Genomic DNA, 25,064 nt, shown 5'->3' with positions numbered 1-25,064 from the left:
AATATATGCATAAAATCGTTTCTTAAAATTTTAATCTGTTTTACTTAACCCAGTATTTCCAAAACATTATCGCTTCAACATGTAATCAATATAAAACTACTAATGACATATTCTTTATCTTTGCACTGTCTTTGAAATCCATTGTATGCAACACATCTCAATTCAGACTAGCCACATCTCAGGTGCTCAACAGCCACGTGTGGCTAATGGCTACCATACTGGACAGCACAACTATAGAGTTCTACCTAAAGCCTTGGATCATGGGCATTTAACACTGACCCTCATTTCTCTCTATACTCACCCCCCTGCAGTTTTATTGAGATATAATTGATATATAATATTGTACTAGTTTTAGGTGTACAACCATAAATCTTATAGTACATCAAAAAGGTAATCGGGGAAGTCTTAGCCTCAGCAATCAGACAACAAAAAGAAATAAAAGGCATCCGAATCAGCAAAGAGGAAGTCACACTCTCACTCTTCATAGATGACATGATAGCCTATGTGGAACCCCCAAAAGACTCCACACCAAAATTGCTAGAACTCATACAGGAATCCAACGAAGTGGCAGGATATAAAATCAATGGACAGAAATTAGCTGCATTTCTATACACTAACAATGAGACAGAAGAAAGAGAAATTTAGGGGTGCCTGGGTGGCTCAGTCGTTAAACGTCTGCCTTCGGCTCAGGGCGTGATCTCGGAGTTCTGGGATCGAGCCCCGCATTGGGTTCCTCTGCTGGGAGCCTGCTTCTTCCTCTCCCGCTCCCCCTGCTTGTGTTCCCTCCCTCGCTGGCTGTCTCCCTCTGTCAAATAAATTAATAAAATCTTTTTTTTTAAAAAAAAGAGAAATTTAAGGAATCAATCCATTTACAATCTCACCAAAAACTATAAGATACCTAGGAATAAACCTAACCAAAGAGGCAAAGGATCTGTAAAGCTATAGAACACTTGTGAAAAAAATTGAGGGAGACACAAGGAAATGGAAAAATATTCCATGCTCATGGATTGGAAGAAAAAATATTGTTAAAATGTCTATGCTACCTAGAGTAATCTATACATTCAATGCAATCCCTATCAAAATACCATCAACTTTTTTTTTTTTTTTTTCAGAACTGGAACAAATAATCCTAAAATTTGTATGGAACCGGAAAAGACCCCAAATAGCCAAAGGAAGGTTGAAAAAGAAAATGAGAACTGGGGGGCATCACAATTCTGGACTTCAAGCTCTATTACAAAGCTGTAATCATCAAGAGAGCATGGTACTGGCACAAAAACAGACACATAAATCAATGGAACAGAATAGAGAACCCAGAAATGGACCTTCAACTCTACGGTCAACTAATCTTCGACAAAGCAGGGAAGACCATCCAACGGAAAAAAGACAGTCTCTTCAACAAATGGGGTTCAGAAAATTGGATAGCCACATGCAGAAGAATGAAACTGGACCATTTCCTTACACCATACACAAAAATAGACTCAGAATGAATGAAAGACCTAAATGTGAGACGGGAATCCATCAAGATCCTAGAGGAGAAAACAGGCAGCAACCTCTTCAACCTCGGCCACAGCAACTTCTTGCTAGACAAGTCTCCAAAGGCAAGTACAGCAGAGGCAAAAATGAACTATTGGGACTTCATCAAGTTAAAAAGCTTTTTTGCACAGCAAAGGAAACAGTCAACAAAACCAAAAGACAACCGACAGAATGGGAGAAGATACTTGCAAATGTCTTATCAGATTAAGGGCTAGTATCCAAAATCTATAAAGAATTTATCAAACTCAACACCCAAAGAACAAAGAATCCAGTCAAGAAATGGGCAGAAGGAGTGCCTGGGTGGCGCAGTCGTTAAGCGTCTGCCTTCGGCTCAGGGCGTGATCCCAGCATTCTGGGATTGAGCCCCACATCAGGCTCCTCCACTAGGAGCCTGCTTCTTCCTCTCCCACTCCCCCTGCTTGTGTTCCCTCTCTCGCTGGCTGTCTCTGTCAAATAAATAAATAAAATCTTAAAAAAAAAAAAAAAAGAAATGGGCAGAAGACATGAACAGACATTTCTCCAAAGAAGACATCCAAATGGCCAACAGACACATGAAAAAATGCAACATCACTGGATATCAGGGAAATAAAAATCAAAACCACAATGAGATACCACCTCACACTAGTCAGATGGCTAAAAATAACAAATCAGGAAATTGAAAGATGTTGGCGAGGATGTGGTGAAAGGGGAACCCTCTTACACTGTTGGTGGGAATGCAAGCTGGTGTAGCCACTCTGGAAAACAGTAAGGAGGTTCCTCAAAAAGTTGAAAATAGAGCTACCCTATGACCCAGCAATTGCACTACTGGGTATTTACCCCAAAGATACAAATGTAGTGATCCAAAGGGCTACCTGCACCCCAATGTTTATAGCAGCAATGTCCACAATAACCAAACTATGGAAAGGGCCCAGATGCCCATTGACAGATGAATGGATAAAGAAGATGTGGTGTATACACACACACACACACACACACACACACACACACTGGAATACTACTCAGCCATCAAAAAATGAAATCTTGCCATTTGCAACGACATGGATGGAAGCAGAGGGTATTACGCTAAGCGAAATAAGTCAATCAGAGAAAGACAATTATCATATGATCTCACTCATATGTGGAATTTAAGAAACAAAACAGGACCAGAAAGGAAGAGAGGAAAAAATAAAACAAGATGAAATCAGAGAGAAGACAAACCATAAGAGACTCTTAATCATAGGAAACAAACTGAGGGTTGCTGAAGGGATGGGGGTGGGGATGGGGTAACTGAGTGATGGACATTAAGGAGGGCACATCATGTTAATGAGCACTGGGTATTATATAAGACTGATGAATCACTGAACTCTACCTCTGAAGCAAATAATACACTATATGTTAATTAATTGAATTTAAATTAAAAAAAAAGGGAGGGAAATCAGGGAGACCTGCGAGGAGGCAGCCAATGCTGCTGACAGCTCACGGGTTGCAGAGGGAGCAGGGTGTATTTTGCTATTAGGGCAATGTAGCCAAATGGACTGGGTGTGGGACAGAACAGTAAGAGGGATCAAGAAAGAAGGTTTTCAGCTTAAGCAACTGGGAATTTAAATCCTAGCTACCTACCCAGTGCTTCTCTGAGAATTAAACATATGTAAACATATGTAAAACATCCAACACAATACTAAGCACATAGTAGGTGCTCAATATATGTTGAAATGAAAGAAAAAAAGGTGATCCTAAAGTTCTAGTACATAAAAAAATGAAGGTACACCTCATAAACTGGATAAAAATCTTCTAATTCCTTCAGAAATTACAACTAGTTCCAAATTTCATTTTTCAATGATCAACAGATTAGATCAAGGAGTACATTCAGCCCCTTTCTAATTTCCTTTTCATTCAAAGAGATGTAAACATGTATCACAGAGAAGTAAGCATTCCCATAATTCTAAAACTCCAACATTTTTCCTGTCAACATCTCTAGAACCAATCTAGAAGGTTAAATTAGATTTAAATTAGAAGCACTGGGGCGCCTGGGTGGCTCCACTGGTTAAGTGCCTGCCTTCGGATCAGGTCATGATCCCAGGGTCCTGGGAGGTTGGGCTCCCTGCTCGGTGGGGAGGTGGGGAGCCTGCTTCTTCCTCTCCCTCTGCCCCTCCCACCCCTGCCAGTTGTGCGCGCACTCTCTCTCTCTCTCAAATAAATAAATACAATCTTAAAAAATTAAATTAAATTAAAAAATTAGAAGAAGCATGTCTTCTAATACAACATTGGCTGGATGACTACTAGAGATGATTTGAGTTAGATCCTTTCAAAAGATCTATCAAATATCAAATCCTTTCAAAAGATCTATCAAAAGAAATATCAACAAAATATACTGGAAACCCAGGAAAAAGTATCAAGAAAAGAAACTGTGTAGTAAAACATTTAAATAGAACAGTCTATGGGAAATAAAGCTAAGAGAGGTCATAAGTCACTGGGGCCAAATAGTGGCAATAGGATATTGCTCTTTTTGAGACAAAACTGCATTTTGTATTTATTTATGTTGTTATTTGGGGGTACAGAATGGGGGTTTAGCTTGAATGAATTAGTTTATAAAAGTACAAGACGCTATAAATCACAAATGGTAACAAGGCCAAATTTTACTAAGTAAAACAACAAAAATCAAACATTTAAAAAGTCAAACCTATGGCAAGTAGTAGTTTGAAATGAGAAAATCTTCCTGAGAATGTAAGTGTAGGACACTGACCTTCGGACCGGGATTTATATAACTCTCATGCCCAGGAGACGTGACAGCTGATTGTCCCATCCAAACAAACACTGCAGAAATGTATTATAACCACCAGGGATATCCTATTTCTCTTCCCACAGTATCTACTAATTCTTATCTCAGGCACATATGTATGTGATTTGGATGAATGTTCTGCATAATTAGAATTCTTTGCAGTACTAAGGAGAAAGCAAAGTGTCTCAAACTTAGACATCATTTAAAAGAAAAAGAAAACTGATTTTTTTAAGAGGAATCCTAGGGGAATTCAGGAAAGCTATTTTTAATTAGGAGTTGAGCAAAGTGTTATAAGAAAAATAAAGACAAATGAAAATACTGTTTATATTTCAAAGATGATGAACCAGATTCTGCCACAACATTTTTCCAACACTAATTCCCAGCAAACTGTTCCTTAGGAAAACTATTTTTATCCCTTTATCAACATGGTTGATAAGTATTTCATTTCCGGTGCGTATACGGACAAGCTACATAAAGCGAAATTGTTTTCATGCTTTAGAAAGAAATATTTTGCAAATGGAAACAAAGCTTATTGTGCTATAATATTTATTTGCTAGGCTGACAAATGACTCTGGGGCCTGTTAATATCATGAAGTCTCAGAACAAGAATCCATACAAGTAATAGGCTTGATTTCCCCAAAATTCCAGAAATATGATCCCTCCAGGCCAGAACATCAATCCAGAAAATTGTGATTAATGTTAACTAACCCAGAACACATTTATATGCCTTACTGCACTGCCTTATGTGGTAAATAAGATATTACTATTATTCTCATTTTTCAGACGAAGAAACCGCAGCTCAGAAAGACTGATGTCCAAGGTCACCAAATTAGTAAGTGCCTCGGCCACCAAACTCTGCTCCCTCAAGCTACGCAGTGGTGACAGTAATGGGATGGCAGTGGCAGCACTAAGTTACACTCACCTTGCGCTGGGCCCTGTTCTTTGCACTGTTCATATGTGAACTCACGTAACCCTCGCAACAATTCTAAGAGGGAGACAAGCAGGTGTGTCCTGGGCCATCACCTCCTTTTTCTCCACCCTGTCCATCATACTTGCCCTGTTTTTTCCCCACAAAATCAAAACGGGCACTTCAGAGTCCTCATGTTCTCTCTGTCCAAATCAAAATTGATTCTAAAATGTTGATAACTACTGAAACTAGATGATGGGTAATGGGGGTTTCTTTTTATACTATTCTACCCTTGTTTATGTTTTAAAATCATTTTACAAACAGTTACCATGCTTTGCTCTTACATGGAATCTGATCTATCAAAGAGCCTAGAAGACCTGGCTCCACTAACAAGGAGTTCGAAGGCAGTGTTACGGAAGACGGCTATGTCGTCATAGAAGAAAGAGGCACTGATTCATCCATTCTTTCCATGAACACAAAGGGGTGCCCACTATGTTAGGATATACAAAGGTCCGATAAAGGACTCCTGTCCTCAACAAGTTAAGAGTTTAGTAGCAAATACAATACAAATGCAAAAATAATTACAGAGGAGGACTATTTATGAGAAATGCTATAAAAAGCAAAGTTCAAACAAAGTGCTATGTGAATTGGAAAAAGAAGTCACATCAGGAATATTCCATTACACTGAACTTTCTGGGACAGTCCAAACGTTTTGGTGTAACAAACATTAAACATCACAACTAAAATCAGCCAGTGGCCCACAAGAAGAAATGGCGTTAAATCCAAAAGCAACATTAGGACTGAAATGCCCACATGCCAGTATTTTACGGTATTCCAATCATTTCCAGATTAAAATCCGGGCCTCTCGGTGAAAAGGGCAGGATTCCTCTGAACTGCTGGGACCAAAACATACTGATTGGAGAAGATTTATCTGTAAAGAAGCTCACCAGAGCACCAACTGTAACATTGAAAACTGAGCAACAATGTAAATGTCCTACAGTAGGGTTTGGTCTCATTTCAACTGATGTACAGTAATCCCTACAAAACAATTTATTTATTTATTCATTCATTCATTCATGATTTCATTCATTCATTCATTCATTCATTCATTCATTCATGATTTTATTTATTTATTTGACAGAGAGAAAGACAGACAGCGAGAGAGGGAACACAAGCAGGGGGAGTGGGAGAGGAAGAAGCAGACTCCCGGCGGAGGAGCCCGATGCGGGCTCGATCCCAGAACGCCAGGATCACGCCCTGAGCCGAAGGCAGACGCTTAAGCTTAATGACTGAGCCACCCAGGCGCCCCCCTACAAAACAATTTAAAAAAGAAAATAGACACTCTTCCCTGATGGGATCAGGACTAATCACGGTAAAATTCACTAAAAAAACAAAACCAGAAACAGCCAGTTAAAGAGAGGAATCATTAAAAAAGTATGTTCATTTGCCTAATACTCGATAAGGGACCAGGCTTTTCTTTTCTTTTTAAGGCTTTTCTTTAAAAATAAATTCTAGTAATTAAAGTTCCTGCATGAACCACACCTATGTGAAGTAGTCTGAAGGCAAAATCCTATCTTTTAATGAATTGTTTTTCTCAGTCTCTTCAGAGGTCTCTTCTACCTCTAATTTCACAAGAACTTCCTTTTTGTCCTTTACTTTTATCAGGTCTTTCAGACATATTAAACTTATTTTTCACAAAAACAATGCCTTTTTTCCCCTTTCTGTTCCCAAATCTCATTAGCCACCATAACACTTAGTTATTTTGCAATTACAAGAGCAAGTCAAACTGGCACAAACAGTCTTGGGAGCTCTTGTTGATATCACCGTCATCATCACCACCATCACCACCATCACCACCACCACCACCACCACCACCACCACATCATCATCGTTGCAAATACTTAACAAGTGTTTACTATGTGCCAGGCACTGTTCTAAGCACTCTACATACATTGAATCCTATACCCCTCACAGTTTAGGTACCACTGTGACCATGACTTTACAAATAAGGAAACTGAGGCACAGTGAAGCCAAGGAACTTACCTGAAGTCACACAACTAGTAAATGGCAGAGTAAGAATTCAAACACAGGCAGTCTGGGTCAAGTTGGGCGAGAACTGCAGGGTGCTGGCGCTGTGGAGCAGGGCTGTCCAACAGAAGTTTCTGCGATGATGGAAATGTTCTGTACCTGGGCTGTTCAACAAGATAATCACTAGTCACATGTAACTCTTGAGACAGAGAAACTGATTTTTTAATGTAATTTAAATTAACTAAAATTTAAATAGCCACATGTGCCTAGTGGACACATACTGGACAGCATAGTATAGAGTTGTTTACTGGCCAAGAACATTCAAAGGGCCATGGGAATTAAACACTAAATTTTATAGTGAAAATAAAGAAGATCTGTTAATCTAGCATGTGTTAAGTGGAGATGAAAAAGCTTCTACGTACATTAACTGACGTGAAAAGATACTCAAGATGCTGTTAAATGGAAAACATGGATTATAACACATGTAGAATATGATCTCATTATTTGATTAAAAAATCATGAACAGACAGTAAACATATACAAAACTGTGGTTTCCGGGACGTCCTGGCTCAGTGGGTTAAGTGCCTGCCTTCGGCTCAGGTCATGATCTCAGGGTTCCAGGATCGAGTCCTGCATCAGGCTCCCTGCTCAGTGGGGAGTTTGCTTCTCCCTCTCCCTCTGCCCCTCCCCCTGCTCGTGCACTCTCTCTCTCTTGCTTTCGCTCTCAAACAAATAAATGAAATCTTAAAAAAAAAACAATAACAACCGTGGTTTCCTCAAATGAAAGGTATAACGGACATTGCTGGCTGCCTTTTGTGGCGGGCGCTACACGTTGCCAGGCCTACAGCCGTTTCCCTTTCTTCCACAGCAACAGAATCCCTAGATTGTTGGAAACAGCAATATGTCCAGCTGAGAAACTACATTCCCCAACATCCCTCACCTGTAAGAAAGAACAATTAAGATGTAAACTGAATGTGTTGGTTGGGACTTCCAGTACTTTAAGGCATGTCTTTTGCCTTCTCCTTTCCTACTTCTTCCTGCCTTGAGGAAGGACTATCTGGTTAGAGCCAGAAGCCCGCGGTGACCCTAAGGTGACCATGAGAGTGACAGCCATGTGATAAAGACGGTGAAGCAGAAAGAGAGAAAGATGTAGCTGGCCTGATGGCACTGTGGAACTGCCATGCCAGCAACAGACTGCCTACTTTGGACTAGTGTTTTTTTTGAAAGAAAAATAATTTGTCTTATTTAAAGCACTGTTATCAGCAGCCAACAATAATTCCTAACTAACCAATCTACTCAGAGGCCATTCCTCATGCTCACAGAAAAACATCCTAATAGAAACACAATTCTGTTCCTGATTGGCTTAAAGATAATTTCATCCCCCTCATAAATAACTTGTACAAGAACCAAGCCTAAGCCAAAAGGCACTGCATTGCCCTGGTGACAGGTCTTCGTTCAAGATTGGGCACATGACCCAATTCAGGCCAATGAGATTCTAGGATTAGTATTCTGAGAACTTCTGAAAAAAATTCTCACTGGGGAGAAAAGAGGAAGAAAGAATCTTTCAATTCCTTTGGTGGGTGCCATAATGGAGCTGGGGCCCAGAACTGCCACAGCTATTTTGCTGCTGGCCTGAGGATGAAGCCAACAACCCGAGGAGGGCACAACCAAGACAATCTTAGGGAAAGAAGCCTGGCAGTGGAGTAAGTTAATGTTGAAGTCTGCCCTACTTCTGGAACAAATACAACTTATATGAGCCAAAAAAATATCCATACTCCAATCAGATCATCTTAGAGGCAATAGAATAGGTGCTTCGAGTTATTCAAATACTGTGAGAAAGTCAGGTCTTCCCCAGGGGCAGGACAAGTTGGGCACTGGGTCTTCAAAATATTTCCAAAATATTTTCCAAAGAAGACCTGATAAAGAAGTTATTATACAGTAAGTTACCAAATACTGAGTTACCTCACAAGTTTTTGTTCTTCTATAGGCTTTTGCAAAAAAAGGTACTGAATAAGTGCACCTGTTTCAAAGGCCTCATAATAATGACAACAGTTAACATTTACATGTCAAGTACTTAGGACTTGCCAAGCCTTGTGCTGAGCCCTTTATCTCTTCCAATCCTCATGAGATAAGGAACTCTCGTTATATCTATTTACAAATGAGGAAATGCTGAAGCTTAGAAAGAAAGGCTAAGTAACTTGTGCAGGAAGTAGAGAGTGCCTAGGCCAAGACTTGAAGTCACGTCCAAATGACTCCAATGCCTCCTCACCATGACTTTTTACTGTGTCCTCAGGATACATAAAAGCGCATCTAAGATTTCCCCAAGACCGCACTATCTTAAAATATGCTGCTCTGTAGGGGCGCCTGGCTGGCTCAGTTGGTAAAGCATTCAACTCTTGATCTCAGGGTTGTGAGTCTGAACCCCATGTTGGGTGTAAAGATTACTTAAAAAATAAAAAAATCTTAACAAAAGTATGCTGTTCTCTTGATCCTCTGAGTATACCATACTCACCAAACCAATTTTTTGGTTTGGAAAACACGGCCATATGGACCATATGTAACATGCAGAGATCGTTAGAACCACTGAATGTTAAGCCTTATACACCCAAAAAAGCAATAGAATTACATATGTTTAACTGATGTTGAAAGTAGGATGAGACCACCAACTTTTCTCTTTCTCAAGTTTCCTTTTGGTGATAAGCAGAAGCACGCAGTAGGTAGGTTTGTAGAAACGGGAGTGGGAGAACAGAAGGTAACTCACACTTACTAAGCCCTTTCTAGTAGCCAGGTTTTATGTAATGGTTAACTCTCAAAGGATCTCACGAGGCATTTCACTGATAAGGGAAACAAGACTCAAAGACTTTGTCCAAGGTTACCATGATCTGCCTGAAACCCAAGTTCTTGTTCTTCGTACTATATAACTCTGCATTCTTATGAGCGCTAGCGTTTCCCAAATGTTGGCTAGAAGAGAACAGTGACTCTGAGGCCACAGGAAAGCTATGTCATGTTATTGGCCTCTCCCTGGAAATAATATTTTAATTAAGTTTCAGTGACTTTCAATCATGGTGTCTTTAACTTTAAGAGATTATCCATAAGAAAATAACCTATATTGAAAAGAGTTAAAGCCTCAGGTTTTAAACAAGGAAACAGGCATTATGTTTCAGATAAACAGACTTAAAATAATACATACAGTATTTATTTTATTAGGCAGTAAAATACAATCAGAAAGCAGTAAAATGCTAAGCTTTGGTACAAATATTCAAAAAGCACACTGGCCACAGACAATCCCTCAAAAAAAAAAAAAAAAGAAAGAAAGAAAGAAAGAAAGAAAGAAAGAAAAAGAAAACACCCCACCCAAGGGGCACCTGGGTGGTACAGTCGGTTAAGCATCCAACTCTTAGTTTCAGCTCGGGTCGTGATCTCAGGGTTGTGAGATTGAGCCCCGCATGGGGCTCCGCACTCAGCACAGAATCTGCTTAAGATTCTCTCTCCTTCTCTCTCTGCCCCCCCACCCCACATGTGCTCTCTCTCTCCCCCACAAATAAATAAATTTTAAAAAAACCTACCCGAATCTGCCTCACATACAACCAATGTTATCATATTATTTATGAAAACTTAGGAGTTATATTTTTAAATGACACGTGTACGATACTCTCATTTTCCAAGCAGCTGGGATGCATGGGTGGCTCAGTCGATTAAGCATCTGCCTTCGGCTCAGGTCATGATCCCAGGTTCTGGGATCGAGCCCACATCAGGGTCCTTGCTCAGTGGGAAGTCTGCTTCTCCCTCTTCCTGTGCCCCTCCCCCCGCTTGTGCTCTCTCTTGCTCACTCTCTCAATCCCTCATAAATAAATAAATAAAATCTTTTTAAAAAAAATCTCATTTTCCAAGCAGCTGAAATCCTCAAATAGAGAATGTTATAGCACAGAAGAAGTCTTTATCGTTACTTTGATAAAAATTAAAATTAAAAACAAAAAAAGGCTTTAGGTGCAATACATTTTGCTCCATTTTTTGTTCGAAAGTTGTTGATCACCTGCCTACCTTCCCAAATCCTGTACCTCCCCTGTACCTCCCCAAAGCCTACCATTTTCAGAACCATCCCAACTAGGTGCCAGTTTCTCTTTAATATCGTGTAGCTGTTAGTCGTCTCAAACCAAAGCAGAGTGCTAATCGTTCTCTCAATAAGAAGGGCGTGTCAGCAGTCCATATAAAAGCAAAGGCAGCAGCTGAAAAAATGAAACCAAGCAGGCGGTAGCAAGAGGCTCATCCATTTTACATCGTGAGACGTATTTCAGAAATAACAGACACACAGATCGAGAGAAGAGAATAGGGAGCCCAGAAATAAACCCACACATATATGGTCAACTAATGTATGACAAGGAGCTAAGAATACACAATGGGGAAAAGGATGGTTTCTTTAATAAATGGTGTTGGGAAAACTGGGCAGCCACATACAAAAGAATAAAACTGGGCCTCTTATACCACGCACAAGAATCAACTCAAAATGGATTAAAGATTTGAACATAAGACCTAACACCAGAAAACTCCTAGAACATAGGTGAGCTCCTTGACATTGGTCTTTGGCGATGATTTTCTTTAGATGTGACACCAAAAGCAAAGGGAACAAAAGCAAAAATAAACGTGTGGGACTATATCAAACTAAAAAACTTCTACATAGCAAAGGAAACCATCAACAAAACTAAAAGGCAACCTACAGAATAGGGAGAAAATATTTGCAAATCACATATCTGATAAAGGGTTAATATCCAAAACACACAACTCACACAACTGAATAGGAAAAAAACCAAAACAATCCAATTAAAAAGTGGGCAGAGGATCTGAACAGACTTTTTCCAAAGAAGACATACAAATGGCCAACAGGTACATGAAAAGATGCTCAACACCACTCATCATCAGGGAAATGCAAATCAAACCACAATGAGGTATCCCCTCATGCCTGTTAGGATGGCTTTCTCAAAAAGACAACAGATAATAAGTCCTGGCAAAAATACAGAGAAAAGGAAACCCTTTATACTGTTGGTGGGAATGTAAATTGGTGCAGCCACTATGGAAACACTTATGGAGGTTTCTCAAAAAATTAAAAATAGAACTACCATATGATCCAGGAATTCCACTTTTGAGTACTGATCTGAAGGAAATGAAATCTCTATTTTGAAAAGATATCTACATTTTCCATGTTCACTGCAGCATTATTTACAATAGCCAAGACATGGAAACAACCTAGGTGTTCACTGACAGAAGAATAGATAAAGAAGGGGCATCTGGGTGGCTCAGCCAGTTAAGCGTCTGCCTTCAGCTCGGGTCATGATCTTGGAGTCGTGCGAGTCTGCTTCTCCCTATCCCTCCACTCCTCCCCCTACTCATACTCTCTTGCTCACTCACTCTCTCAAATAAATAAAATCTTCAAAAAAAAAAATAAAGAAAATGTGGTATATATACACAATGCATTATTATTCAGCCATAAAAAAGAAGAAAGTCCTATCATTTGCAACAATATAGATGGACCTTGAGGGCATAATGCTAAGTGAAACAAGTCAGAGAAAAACAAATACAATATGATTTCATATCTGAAAGTTGCTAAGATAGTAAATCTTAAAAATTCTCATCTCAAGAAAAAAAACCCAAAAATTTGTAACTATGTGTGCCGATGGATGTTCACTAAATTTATTGTGGTAATCATTTCATAATATTAATCAAATCATTACGTTGCCTTCCTAAAACTAGCACAACGATATACATCAATTTATCTCAACAATAACAAAAAAGAATCCTTGTAATACAGCTTTAATCATTTCTGGAATAAGGAGAGATTAAAAATAGACAAAGTAAAATGGGTTCATTATTTTAAAAAGGAAATAATAATAGCGAATATTTACTGAGTGGTTCTCGTAGGAAGCCTGTGCTAAGTGCTTTTACGACTTACTGTGCTCAGTGCTTTAACTACATATTCAATCCTTATTAACAATTCCATGCAGTAGGTACTATTATTAAGGAATTTAGCATCATACATTTACTCAGAATATTTCCAGGATTTGGTAACCCTTGAAATTTTGTTCCCCCACTTACTCACTGATTCTGAGCCACTTACTCTCTGAACCTCAGTCTCCACAGCTTTAAAATGTTAACTGTATACTGTAGTCCAACATCTGCATTTCCTAATCCCTTACCACGTTGTCACTAAATATCCCATCTGCCCATGTCCTAAACCAATTCCAATTAAGGTCTGAATAGTATTAGGGCTACCTTTGTTAGCCATCCTGTGCAGGGCAGGTCTGGCCGCCCTACCCCACTCCCATGCCTCAGAAGTCAGCCAAAGGGCTGAGTCAGTGTCTCCACCTGTCCAGTCCTGATGTCTTTCCCCTTTCCCAACCAACTCCTTTGGTGAGGTTTCACCATGACCCTTTTTTTTTTTTTTAAGATTTTAGTTTTAAGTGATCTCTACCCCCAACATGGAGCTCGAACTTACAACCTGGAGATCAAGAACAGTCGCATGCTCCCCGACTGAGACAGCAGGCCCCCCTCCAGCGTGACTTTTAATGATGCCAGTGCTGACTGGAATCATCTACATTACCCTCAAGGGTAAAAGAGAATCAAAAACAAATCCCTGAAGAGTTTGCGTTTCTTCAACTTGAATACTAGAGGACAGGTCACTGAGGTAATGTAATTTTGGTTAACTGGCAGTCACCCAAAAAAGCCTTCAAAGGAAATTCTAAAATCAATCAATATACTATACTATTTCGTAAGTAGTACATTGGAACATAATTGAAACTTGCTATGTCTCAGGGTAGTCACCTGCACACTCAATTTGGTTTTGACCAAGACCTCAATAAGAAATACATTCTATATTATGGCTCAGACATACCTAAAAAGAACTGAAACAAAAATTTTATAAACCAAAGCTTATTCTTACTATATGAGATGCACTCTGATTTTTTGTTGTTGTTGTTCTATTCTGGTTTTTCATTAAAAAAAAAAAGCTGGAACTCCTCCCCCAAATAATTCCTTTAAATGTGTAACAACATGCAGTTTAAAAACACTGATATAGGCAGCCTTTCCACCATGTGGTTTTACCAATACATAGGACCAACCTAGGAAAGCAATGTTGTGAGCAACCAGTACTGGACACAGCATATGGGCTCTATTTTTTTTTAAATTATATTAAGATGAATTATTAACTGAGGATTTTTCTCCACCTATCAGAGCAGAGACTACAGGACTGTGCAAAACATTCCTTTAATAAGGAGACAGTGGGATTTAACAGAGTATATGACTTGGCACCAGAAAACCGAGATTCATTTTCCAACCTCTAAAAAAATAATATATCTGAACAATGACCATTAATAGATGCTAAAACCATTCTTGAAAGACTGATGAGAAACTTACAATGGATGGACCATGCTAACAATACCTGAACCCCGTGATCAATCTTTTTTTTTTTTTAAAGATTTTATTTATTTGTTTATTTGACAGAGGCAGCGAGAAAGGGAACACAAGCAAGGGGAGAGGGAGAGGGAGAAGCAGGCTTCCCTCCAATGCGGGGCTCTATCCCAGGACCCTGGGATCATGACCTGAGCCGAAGGCAGACGCTTAATGGCTGAGCCACCCAGGCACCCCTGAACCCCATGATCAATCTTAAAATCACATCCAGTGAGAACACTAGACTTTACTGCCTGCTAATGAGATACACAGCATCACCCATAAAGTATAATGGCCACAAAAATAAAGGGAAGGGAGGGACACATTAAAGGGATGTGATCAGGCAAATCCAGAATGTGAGAAATTGTACAGGACAAATGTGCTTTTTCAACAAATAATAGGCAAGGAGAAAAAAAAAAAAAGAAGAGGAGAAATTGCTATAAATTAAAAGACTTAAGAGACAATCAACCAGATGTAATAGGTGGTCCTTGTTTGGATCCAAATTTAAACAAACCAGTTGTAAAAAGACATTTATGAGATAGTTGAGGAAACTGAATACCAAATAAATATTAGGTATTTTTTAGGAATTACTACTGTTCATTTTTCAGGTGTGATGATGGTATTGTGATTATAGAGAAAAAAGGAGGGGAGAAAAAGTCCTTTCTCTCTTAGATGCATATTGAAGCATTTACAGATAAAATGATATATCAGCTAAGATTTGCTTTAAAATAATCCAAGGTGCAAAAAAAATCCAACATAGGGAGGGAGTGGGCGTTACAGATGAAATAAAACCAACCATATGTGGGTAACTACTGAAGCTGGGGTATGGGTATATTGGTATTTATTAACTATCTTTTGTATTTTTGTATATATTTACAATTTTCCATATTAAGAAACTATAATTTAAAAAGAAAACCTGGATTCAAACTCCAGAGTTCAGTAGATGTAGGACTTTGGAGGTCTCTTGAATCCTCTGATCTTCAATTTTCTCATCTGAAAATGGCAATGATACTCCTTGCCTCACACAATTGTTAGGAGGAATGAAATGAGATCATGGATTCATATCTTTTGAAAATCTAGCCCTTATAAACTACAAAACTCTTACATATGTTAGCATGACAGTTAGTTCCCTCTCTGCGCAGGATGCTCTGGAAGCAAACAGAGTACAGTTGTGTCGGAGTAGAAACAGGCAATGGGCTGAGTCTTTTAGAACTTTCCAGAATTTTTGTTTTGTACTATCTCCTTAATATGACAATGTTTGCTGTACATTGGCCCTTTTCTGCTAAAAGTAGAGTGTCAAAATTTATTAGCAACACATTGAAGTTCTCTAACCTGAATTATTTATATTTCTTGTTTACTTCCCCAATTATTCATACTTCCTCTGCTGAAGGTAGAAAGTAAATTTACAGGAGACTGTGTTGTTGAGATAAAACTGAACACAATTAGAAATCAATGTAATCTAAATAGCACTTTGTTTAAAATATTCCAGGTGCTTTCAGGAGAGTAGATATATATCTTTCAGCACTAATGCTTCATCTCAAATAAAAGGAAATTAGCAGAGGTCCAAGCGTAAGTAACACAAAGGGAAACTTGGCACTATCTGGTTTCAGCTTGCAGAATGGGTTGGAGGGAATCAGGGTGATCTTTCTGTAACGCAATTCTGATTAAGTCATTTCCCTTCCTTTCAATGGCTTCCCTCTGCTTTCAGGAAAATGTCCAAATTCCTGAACAAAGGATCAGGTGGCTCTCCTTTTCCCTCTAGTCTAAGCCCCTCCAGGACTGATGTCCCTTCTCACCACTGGCACGGCCTGTCTTCCACTCTCCTCTCCCTTACCTCCTAGTTAATTCTCCTGAAATGTCTCTCAAATCTGCCCTTTCCATTCCATTCCTGCTGCNACTGCCAAAGATCAGGCCTTTTTTTTTTTTTTTACCTTTACTCCCCCATCTCCCGAAACAGGACATATCCTTATTGCTTTTTCTGATTATAAAAGCAATTCATGCTCATAAAAAAGAAAAATAAGGCAATAAGGAAAGGAATAAAAGTCTCCCCATGATCTCCTGACACAGACACAGAGAACTCCTCTTTCTAGTACACTCTTGTTCACAGCACCCTTACTGATAACAGCCAAAAGGTGGAAAAAACTCAAGTGCCCATCTGTGGAATGGAGAAACAAAATGTTTATACATAGACTGTATATACATGTATATATACTTACAATAAAATATTATTCAGTCTTAAAAAGGAAGGAAATCCGACACAGGCTACAACACAGATGAACTTTGAGGACACTATGCTAAGTGAAATAAGTGAGTCACAAAAAGACAAATATTGTATGATTCCATTTATATAAAGTATCTAGAGTAGTCAAATTCGTAGAATCAGAAAGTAGAAGGATGGTTGTCAGAGGCTGGGGGCAGGGCGGGAATGAGGAAATTGTTCAATGGATATAGTTTCAGCTTTACAAGAAGAAAGAATTCTGGAGATCTGTCGCACAATGTGAACATCCTTGACAGTACTGAACTGTACACTTAAAAATGTTTAAGATGGTAAATTTTATGTTATGGGCATTTTACCACAATTAAAAATTTTTAAAAATTTTTGAAAGAACTAATCTTTCTAGACATTTTTCCCCGATAGTGCCAAGTTTCCCTTTGTGTTACTTAGGCTTGGACCCCTGCTAATTTCCTTTTATTTGAAATGAAGCATTAGTGCTGAAATATGTGTATGTATACATTTAAAAAAAACAAAAATAAGAACACACTGTACTGTAATGAGCTTTTCACACGAACCATATGATGTAAACATCTTTCTCATCTATACAGCTCCCACCTCATTATTTTTCAATGGCAGATAGTAGGTATCATATGACTGTACCATAATTTAACCAGTCTGTTTTCAGCTTTTCATATAAAAATATCATAGTCGGGGCGCCTGGGTGGCACAGCGGTTAAGCGTCTGCCTTCGGCTCAGGGCGTGATCCCAGCGTTGTGGGATCGAGCCCCATATCAGGCTCCTCCGCTATGAGCCTGCTTCTTCCTCTCCCACTCCCCCTGCTTGTGTTCCCTCTCTCGCTGGCTGTCTCTATCTCTGTCGAATAAATAAATAAAATCTTTAAAAAAAATATATAGTCAACATCTTGCATATTTTCTCATTAGGTCTTATGATAGACATCTGTTTTGTTCTGTTCTGTTTTGTTTTACATGCCCTGTTTCTGGTATCAATACCCTGAGTTTCCCAAACAAAAATACCTCGTCCTTATCCAAATACCCATCTGTACCCAGCGTCCCCCCTCCAGCCACTCTTGCTCTCTATGTGGCTAGTCTGGGCACATTTATTTGAAAGTTTGTTCCCAGGTATTTACTTTTTATGTTGTTATTCTCATGTCTCCTACAATTACATTTTGTGACTATTATATAAAGCTACTGCTGTTTGTCTATGTTCTATCCGCTTGTTTACTTAACCTTATATCTAATTATTTTTAACTTAATTCTCTTGAATCTTCTCAGCAGATCACCATATCATAGGGAGACAATCATATCGTCCACATAGTGATTAAGAGTAAAAGCTCTGGGCTCAGGCAGACCTGGATTCAAATCCTGTATAACCTGGAGTAAGCATTTTACACCTCAATTTTCTCATCCATAGACTGGGGATCATAATAGAGACTATCTTACAGGATTGTTGTCAAGATCACATTACTAATGGAGACTAGTACAAGAAAAGTGCTTAACACATATTAGTTCAATAAATGTCTAATATCTGACGAAAGTGAAAATACAACTTTCCCTCTACACTTAACCCCTTTTATTTTTTGCTGTTGGATTACACTGATGCACTCCTAGTCAGCAGCTGCCTTGCTTCTGGAGAAGCCATCGGACTCCTTGAGAAGGACCTGTGCTGTAGATGTCATCCACTCTTCCCTTCTCAGGAAAGAAGCGCCTTCGATTTGCCCCTGTCATCTGTATTTTCTCAGCCTCTCCCCTCACATTGGCTCGTTGCCATCACCGTTTAAATCTGCTCACGTCTCTCTCGTGCTTAAGACTTCACCTTATTCCCCAGTCGCTCTCCAGCCTTCTCTCTCTCCCTTTACAGCCAGACTCCTGTGAGCTGCCTACACTTTGTCTTTACTTTCTCACATCCCACTCTCTCCTCATCCCACTGATATATTACATTGAACCTTTGGAAGCTGCCGATATTCTAGATTCCGCCCCCACCATTTCACCAAATCTGCTCAATTAGGTCCCCAGTGACCTCCATATTTATTTACCCGAAGGACACATTTTAAGGGTTAACTTCTTTTACTTGAAACCTAAGCAATATCCAGCAAAATTCACCTCTTCCTTTGGCTTTCATCACTACATTCCCCTCGTTTTCCTCCTACTTCTCTGGTCATTCCTTCTTAGTATAGTCTAAGTGAATTCTTCTTCCAAGAGTGTGCAACACAGTGGCCTTGAATGATCTAGGCCTTTCTTTTTTCTTTTTTTAAAAAAATCTCTTCCAATATTAAGTTCCAGCTGTACCGGATTCTTATCTGTACCCCACGAATGTACCTTGGAACATGTCTGCAATGCAGGCCATGAGGGCAGTGATCTGAGTCTTTACTGCCCCCACAATGCCTGCCACATAGCAGACACTCAGTAAATAAATAAATAAATATTTTAAGAAATATTTTTTGAATCGCCATAAGTGAGTGGCTGCAATGTAAAAAACAGATGGGAGGAATGAAAACCAAGAGAGAGTAACAAAAAAACCCTGAAACCCTGATTTTTCTGAAACCATACCTCTGATCAAACACATGCAACATACACTCACTGGCTGCCTAAAATCCTCTGATGGCTCCCCAATGCCCCCAAGCTAAAATCCAAACTCTTCAAAACTTACAAGGAGATACAAGGAAAGTCTTTCAGAAGGGGCACCTGCTTATCTCTCAAACATCATCTAGCCAGACCACTTCGGCTTCTTGGAATCAGTCTCTACCCAGCCTGTGAAATCCTTGTAGAGGCCCAATAAGGCTGCACTCTATCCCTTGGGCTTTGCATATGCGGCTCTCTCTGCCTAGAACGTTGTGCACTTCACCAGCCTCATCTGGCCAATACACAGACAGCCTTCATGTCTCATTTTGGAAGTCTTCGTCTTTTAGAATCTCCCTTTGACCACCCTCCCAGCCTCATTCCCTGCAATCTAGGTTAACTGCCTTCTCTATGCATTCAGTCACCCATACGTTCAAAACCATTGCTCGAATAGCAATGAATTCTTATTTATACTGTAAAACTGTGGAGTTCCCTGAGGACAAGATGTCTCATTCACTTTACCCCTGGCCATCAGCCCAGGCCCTGGCATACAATACATGCTCAATCATGGACTTCCTTGTAGTAGTAGTAATGATAAAAGCTCCAAGATACTGAGGGCTTACCTGCAAGGGTTTTAAATATAGTCTGCTTTATAAGACAACTATTATCATGCCCATTTAGCAGATGGGAAAACTGATGCACAAGGAAGTCAATTCTCTGGCCACAGGAGAGTCGCACAGATATACATTTTCTGCAGTTTTGAGTTATTCCCCGAACCTCTAACAAGAGGGGCTTTCTTTTTTTAAAGAAACTTTCAGGTCAGGCCATGCAACGGGCCCAAAATTAAAAAAAAAAAAAAAAAAAAAAAAGGCAGCCTAAAGCGCACTCCAAGTCAGCGCCAAGAGGGGTTAAAAAGCAGGAGGGGGCGCCGCCCCGGCGCGGCGGAGGGGATAAAGGTCTGGCCCCAGCCTCCTTCCCGGGAGTCCCCCGCGCCCCAACCCCCGGCCTGCCGCGACGAGTCGACGCCTGGGCGACGCGTTTGGGTCGCGACTGCCCGCCCGGCCCTGCTCACCTGCCGTCCCGCCGCCTCGCCGAGCCCGGGCCTCTGGCCCGCAGCGCCTCCGCCGGGCTGCTTGGCGCCCGCAGCGCGCAGCGGAGCGCGTTGCCTTGGCGACCGGAGCTGCTGAACTCCCGCGGCGGGCGCTACGGCGGCTCGGAAGGGACCAGGAGGGTTCGCGTCCCCTTCCGCGGCCTCCGAGCGGCGGGAGGAGGGAAAAGAAGTGGGAGTTGGGATCCTGAGCGGCGAGGTACCAACGTGGGGTTGGCTGCCTGGAACTTGGCCCCGGGAGAAGGGGAAAGGAAAGGAATGCTGAGGGAAAAAAGAGACAGTAAGGCGGGGGAGGGGTGGGGACTTGTACCCCGGATCCTGCCTTTGCCTCAGTTTATTTCTCTGTAACGCCCATGAGAGAGAATGGGGCTATAGGCAGAAGCTTGCTAGACTGGAAATATTTAAAGTCGAGAAAACTGATGTGGGAGGAGTGGCGGATGCGTTTCCCTTTAATCTCAGACGGGGTCGTGTGGCAAAGAATGAATAATTGTTTCTTTGGGCTCGAGGTGGAATTAGATCATCAGATTTAATTTCAATATGGCCAGTTACTTTAGCTTCTGACCCGCAATTATATTTCTTGAAATAATCCTGCAGATATACTGGAAGGTGAGCATGAAAGATATCCACTGCTCCCATAAAATGCATTACCACAGCAAGAATCAAGAGAGACCAAAGTAGAATGACCTATCTTCAAGCTATGCTCACACCAATGGTCTCCTAACTAGTCCTGTCTTTGCTTCTGCTCACTCTTCCAACCTTACCCAACCCTGCCTGTCAGTTCTCCACTCTGCAGCCAAAATGTCCTCTCTAAAATGTAAGCATGATACTCTGGTTTCTCTTCAGATCGTATAAATCTTTCGCCTTTTAAAATGTAAGCATGATCATGTCCTTCCCCTGCTCAAAACTTTCAGTTATCCCATCACATTTAGAATAAAATCCAGAGTTGTTATCATGTTCAGCTTCATCGCATCATTTTCCCTCTCGTTCATGCGCCAGCCACACTGGCCTTGTCTTTAGGTAAAGCATGTGTTTAAAAAAAAAAACAAAAAACAGGCCCCAAATGGTATCATTGAGAATTTCCAAATGGTGCTCAATATGTAATCTAATTGCAGTTTCAACCTCCCCCATAAATATAGTCTTAACCAGTCAGCCTTTCAATCTTCCCCAAAGGGTCTGCCACCTGGGCCCTCTCCATCCCCCAAAGAAGGACAAGGTAATCTGCATGATAAAACAACTTGCTTTTCCCCTAGAAAGTGGCCTCACGTAGAACAATCCTTTTCTTTTGCTAGTAACTTTCTTGCTCTCACTCTCCTTCTATAAAAGCTTCCATTTTGTATAACTCCTTTGAGTGCCTCTCTACTGCTACTGGATTGATGAATCACTTAATAAAGCCAATTAGAGCTTCAAATTTACTTGGTTGAATTTTGTTACTTAACACATGCTTCTGTTTCATGGCCTTTCCTCTTGCTGTTCCATGTTAGGACTGCTCTTCCTCCAGATAGTGCTGCAGCTTGCTTTCTCATTTCTTTAGTAGCTCTGCTCAAATGTCAGGTCTTCAAAAACACCTGCCCTCACTACTCTATTTAAAATAGCAGAGCCCCACCAACTAACTCTGTGTTGTTCTCACCTGTTTTATTATTTTTCTTCACAGCTCTTGTCGGTATCTGACATTTTATATTTGTTTATTACTTGTCTCTTCACTACAGCAGAAGGTCTTTTAAGGGCAGGCATTTTGTTTTGTTCCGTGCTGTTTCCTCATCACTGGGAACTGCCTGGCACATNNNGCGTGGGAAATATTTATTGAATAAATGAAAAAAGTTCAATGAAAAAAGCAATATGCACCACTATGTGGCCGGAATGCTACCACAGGTAAAAAGGGAATGACATAATACATATAATACTGGCATATGCATATACGAACTTTGGAAAGAGATATGGGAGATGAGGGGTAAGATAATACATTTTCACTGTATGTTCTTTTATGCAGTTTTTCTAAAACCAAGTACATGTATTATCTTTTCAAACAATATATACGAATGTAACGAATCAGAATATGCCACTTTGGCATAAGGATTATTTTGAGCTGAAAGCATTTGAGAAGTAGACACTGAAAAGTTCTCTGCCCTCACCCTTAGAAGTTTCTGTGTGTGAAGGTGTTGCTTCCCTCCTCTCCATCAGAAGAGCAGGAGTTAATCACAGGAGACAACTCCAGACTTTTATCAGTAAGAGGAATCTACATAACAAACCTTACTAAAACAATCCTTATCTTCCATTAGTTTCTCCCCTGTATTTACCTTCCCACAGTCTGCTTCCCTAATAGCCTAAACTCCTTTTCATTGTCTTATCACTTCTCTATAAATTTAAAATTTATCATCCGTCAGAATCCTATAAAAGCCTACAGGCCTACCCAGCCCCTAGAGGGTAGAGGAAAATTTTCCCCCCTTAAAGGGGAAAAAACAACCTAGTTTTGACAATCAACAGGTAAAGATAGGAGGGGCTGCCTTGGTTGGCAGTGAGCTCCCCACCCTAGAGGAGGTGCTGCCAAGGGGTTCCTGCATGAGGTGGGAAATTGGAGCAGATGATCCACTTTCACTACTTTCACCACATAGAGGAGGAACACTCAACCACTTAGGGTCAGAAACCCTGAGAGATGGGCAGGATCCCACAGTGGTGCAGATGAGAAAATGAAACTTCTTCAGCTGCCAGCCAGACCCAATGTTCCTCACAGAACGTAAAAAGGCCTCACAGAATGTAAGCAAGCATCAGACAAGGCCACTCTGTAGTTGGATCAAGGCAAGGACAAGGCCACTGTGGAACCACAAATAATGACAACATCCTCCTCTCCTAACATGAGTGTGTCCTGCTTCCTTCTCGATCATAGCTTTAGCCCCACTTCAATCCTCCCACCTCCTGGGTAAAATAGTAAGATACCTAACCATTGCATTGCCCCTGCTTCTTGACTATTCAGTTCAAAACTCTTCCCCACTTGCTTAAGCCCTCCTTACAGACACCCAGCACAAACCCAAATCCTACAATAAGCTCTTCCCACTTCCCTCTTAGCAAGATACTTCCCGTTTTCTCTGATGTGAATTCTCCCGTGCTGAACAAGCTAGATAAATCTGATTCTTTTTTGAGTACAGGTACGTTCCTGATGGGATTTGATGGTGGATTTTATCGCAGTCTTAGCTTTCTTCAGCCCAGTCCAGCAGTACCCAAACAGGAAGACTAAGGATTTTAAGGGTTAACTTCAGTGATCACAAAGCAACCTGACTTGGGCAGGTATTTGGTGGTAGGGGTTGGGGGGGTGGGGTGAAGGGTTCAGATGGGAATTAGGAAAGCTTGAGTAAATCTTTCTCTGCCATCAACCCTATCTGTGACCTGGGGTAAACCATTTCACTCTGAGCCTTTTTCCGTTCCTGTAAAAAAAAAAAAAAAAAAAAAAACACAAAAATACCCGCAGATTCAAATATATTTCTAAGGCTTCTTCCATTTTAAATATTCTAGGATTCCAAACTCTACAGGTTCTCATATTCCCAGGTAAATGTTCCAGTCATCTGTATAACACTGTCATCATTGTTGCCATATCCGCATACCACCTGCACTTTTATGTATCTATGTGAATCACTTCTCAAAACTTTTTCTTTAAATAGACCCTCAGTTTTTACTTAAATTTGCAAAGTAAAATTTACATCACTTCGTAAATGGAAAACCAGCATTGCTGAAGCTGCCTTGGCCCCTCTGGCCAACCTAGTAATCTAAACTTCAGCAAACACCCTGAGCCTGAATGACTGATTAACTAACCCTTCTTTGTGTATCTATAGCTCGTGCATTCTTTCCTAGAAAGAACAGAGCACTTCTGCACCTCACAAAACAGAAACCAGACCCTCTTGCACAAACCCTGGGAACGAAGGAACCAGATCCCCTTGCACAACCTCCGAGCGCTGTGATAACGTTTGGAACCGGCACCATCGAGTCTGCACGTAATCAAGAAATGTTGGGGCCGCCGCGCTCCCCTTACTGATTAACTGCTCTAAACCCCTTTATAAATCCCTGGGCCAGGCAGAAACCTCGGAGCTGGCCTTTGGACAAGAGTGTGCCTTCTCTCCAGGTGGCCAGCCTCCTAAATAAGGCTCCTATTCCTTTCCAAGCAAAACTTTTCTCTCCAGTATCGGCCTTTGGAGGGACGGGCAGCCCAACTTGGGGTTCAGGAACACTGCCTGGGAGAAATGAAAGAACGTCCGCAAGCACACACACAAACCCTAACACAGAACAATTAGATGGGCTTACCTTTTGGAGAGATTTGGAAAATGAAGCCTTCGCTCTGTCAAAAATGGAGATAAGCAAATGTTAGAAACACGTGAGGTGAGTACTAGTCTCAAACTCTCTTTGGATTGAAACAGGACTTTCTGACTCTGCCGTTCAGTGTTACCCACTGTGTTCATGTACCCCGAGGCCCTTTCGTGTACCCCGAGTGGCGTATATACCCCTCATTTTCAGAAACA

At 40.6% G+C, this 25,064-nt stretch overlaps 1 protein-coding gene across 2 annotated transcripts in view; it reads right to left on the bottom strand.

Annotated features, from left to right (window-relative positions):
- Positions 1-20,635, bottom strand: part of PKIG (cAMP-dependent protein kinase inhibitor gamma) — an 89,215-nt gene extending 68,580 nt beyond the window's left edge. The window contains exons 1-2 of one of the 2 annotated variants that reach the window (XM_040638375.1): positions 20,527-20,635; positions 7,242-7,390 (exon numbers count right to left, since the gene is read on the bottom strand). The gene's annotated coding sequence lies outside the window, so the exon portion shown is untranslated. The remainder of the gene's footprint in view (positions 1-7,241; positions 7,391-20,526) is intronic. The other variant, XM_040638374.1, reaches the window with a different exon arrangement.
- Positions 20,636-25,064: the final 4,429 nt, after the last annotated feature.

This window comes from Ursus maritimus, unplaced genomic scaffold (assembly GCF_017311325.1).
Source record: "Ursus maritimus isolate PB19 unplaced genomic scaffold, ASM1731132v1 scaffold_22, whole genome shotgun sequence".
Taxonomy (NCBI): Eukaryota; Metazoa; Chordata; class Mammalia; order Carnivora; family Ursidae; genus Ursus; species Ursus maritimus.
This window is presented reverse-complemented; position numbering and strand designations above follow the sequence as displayed.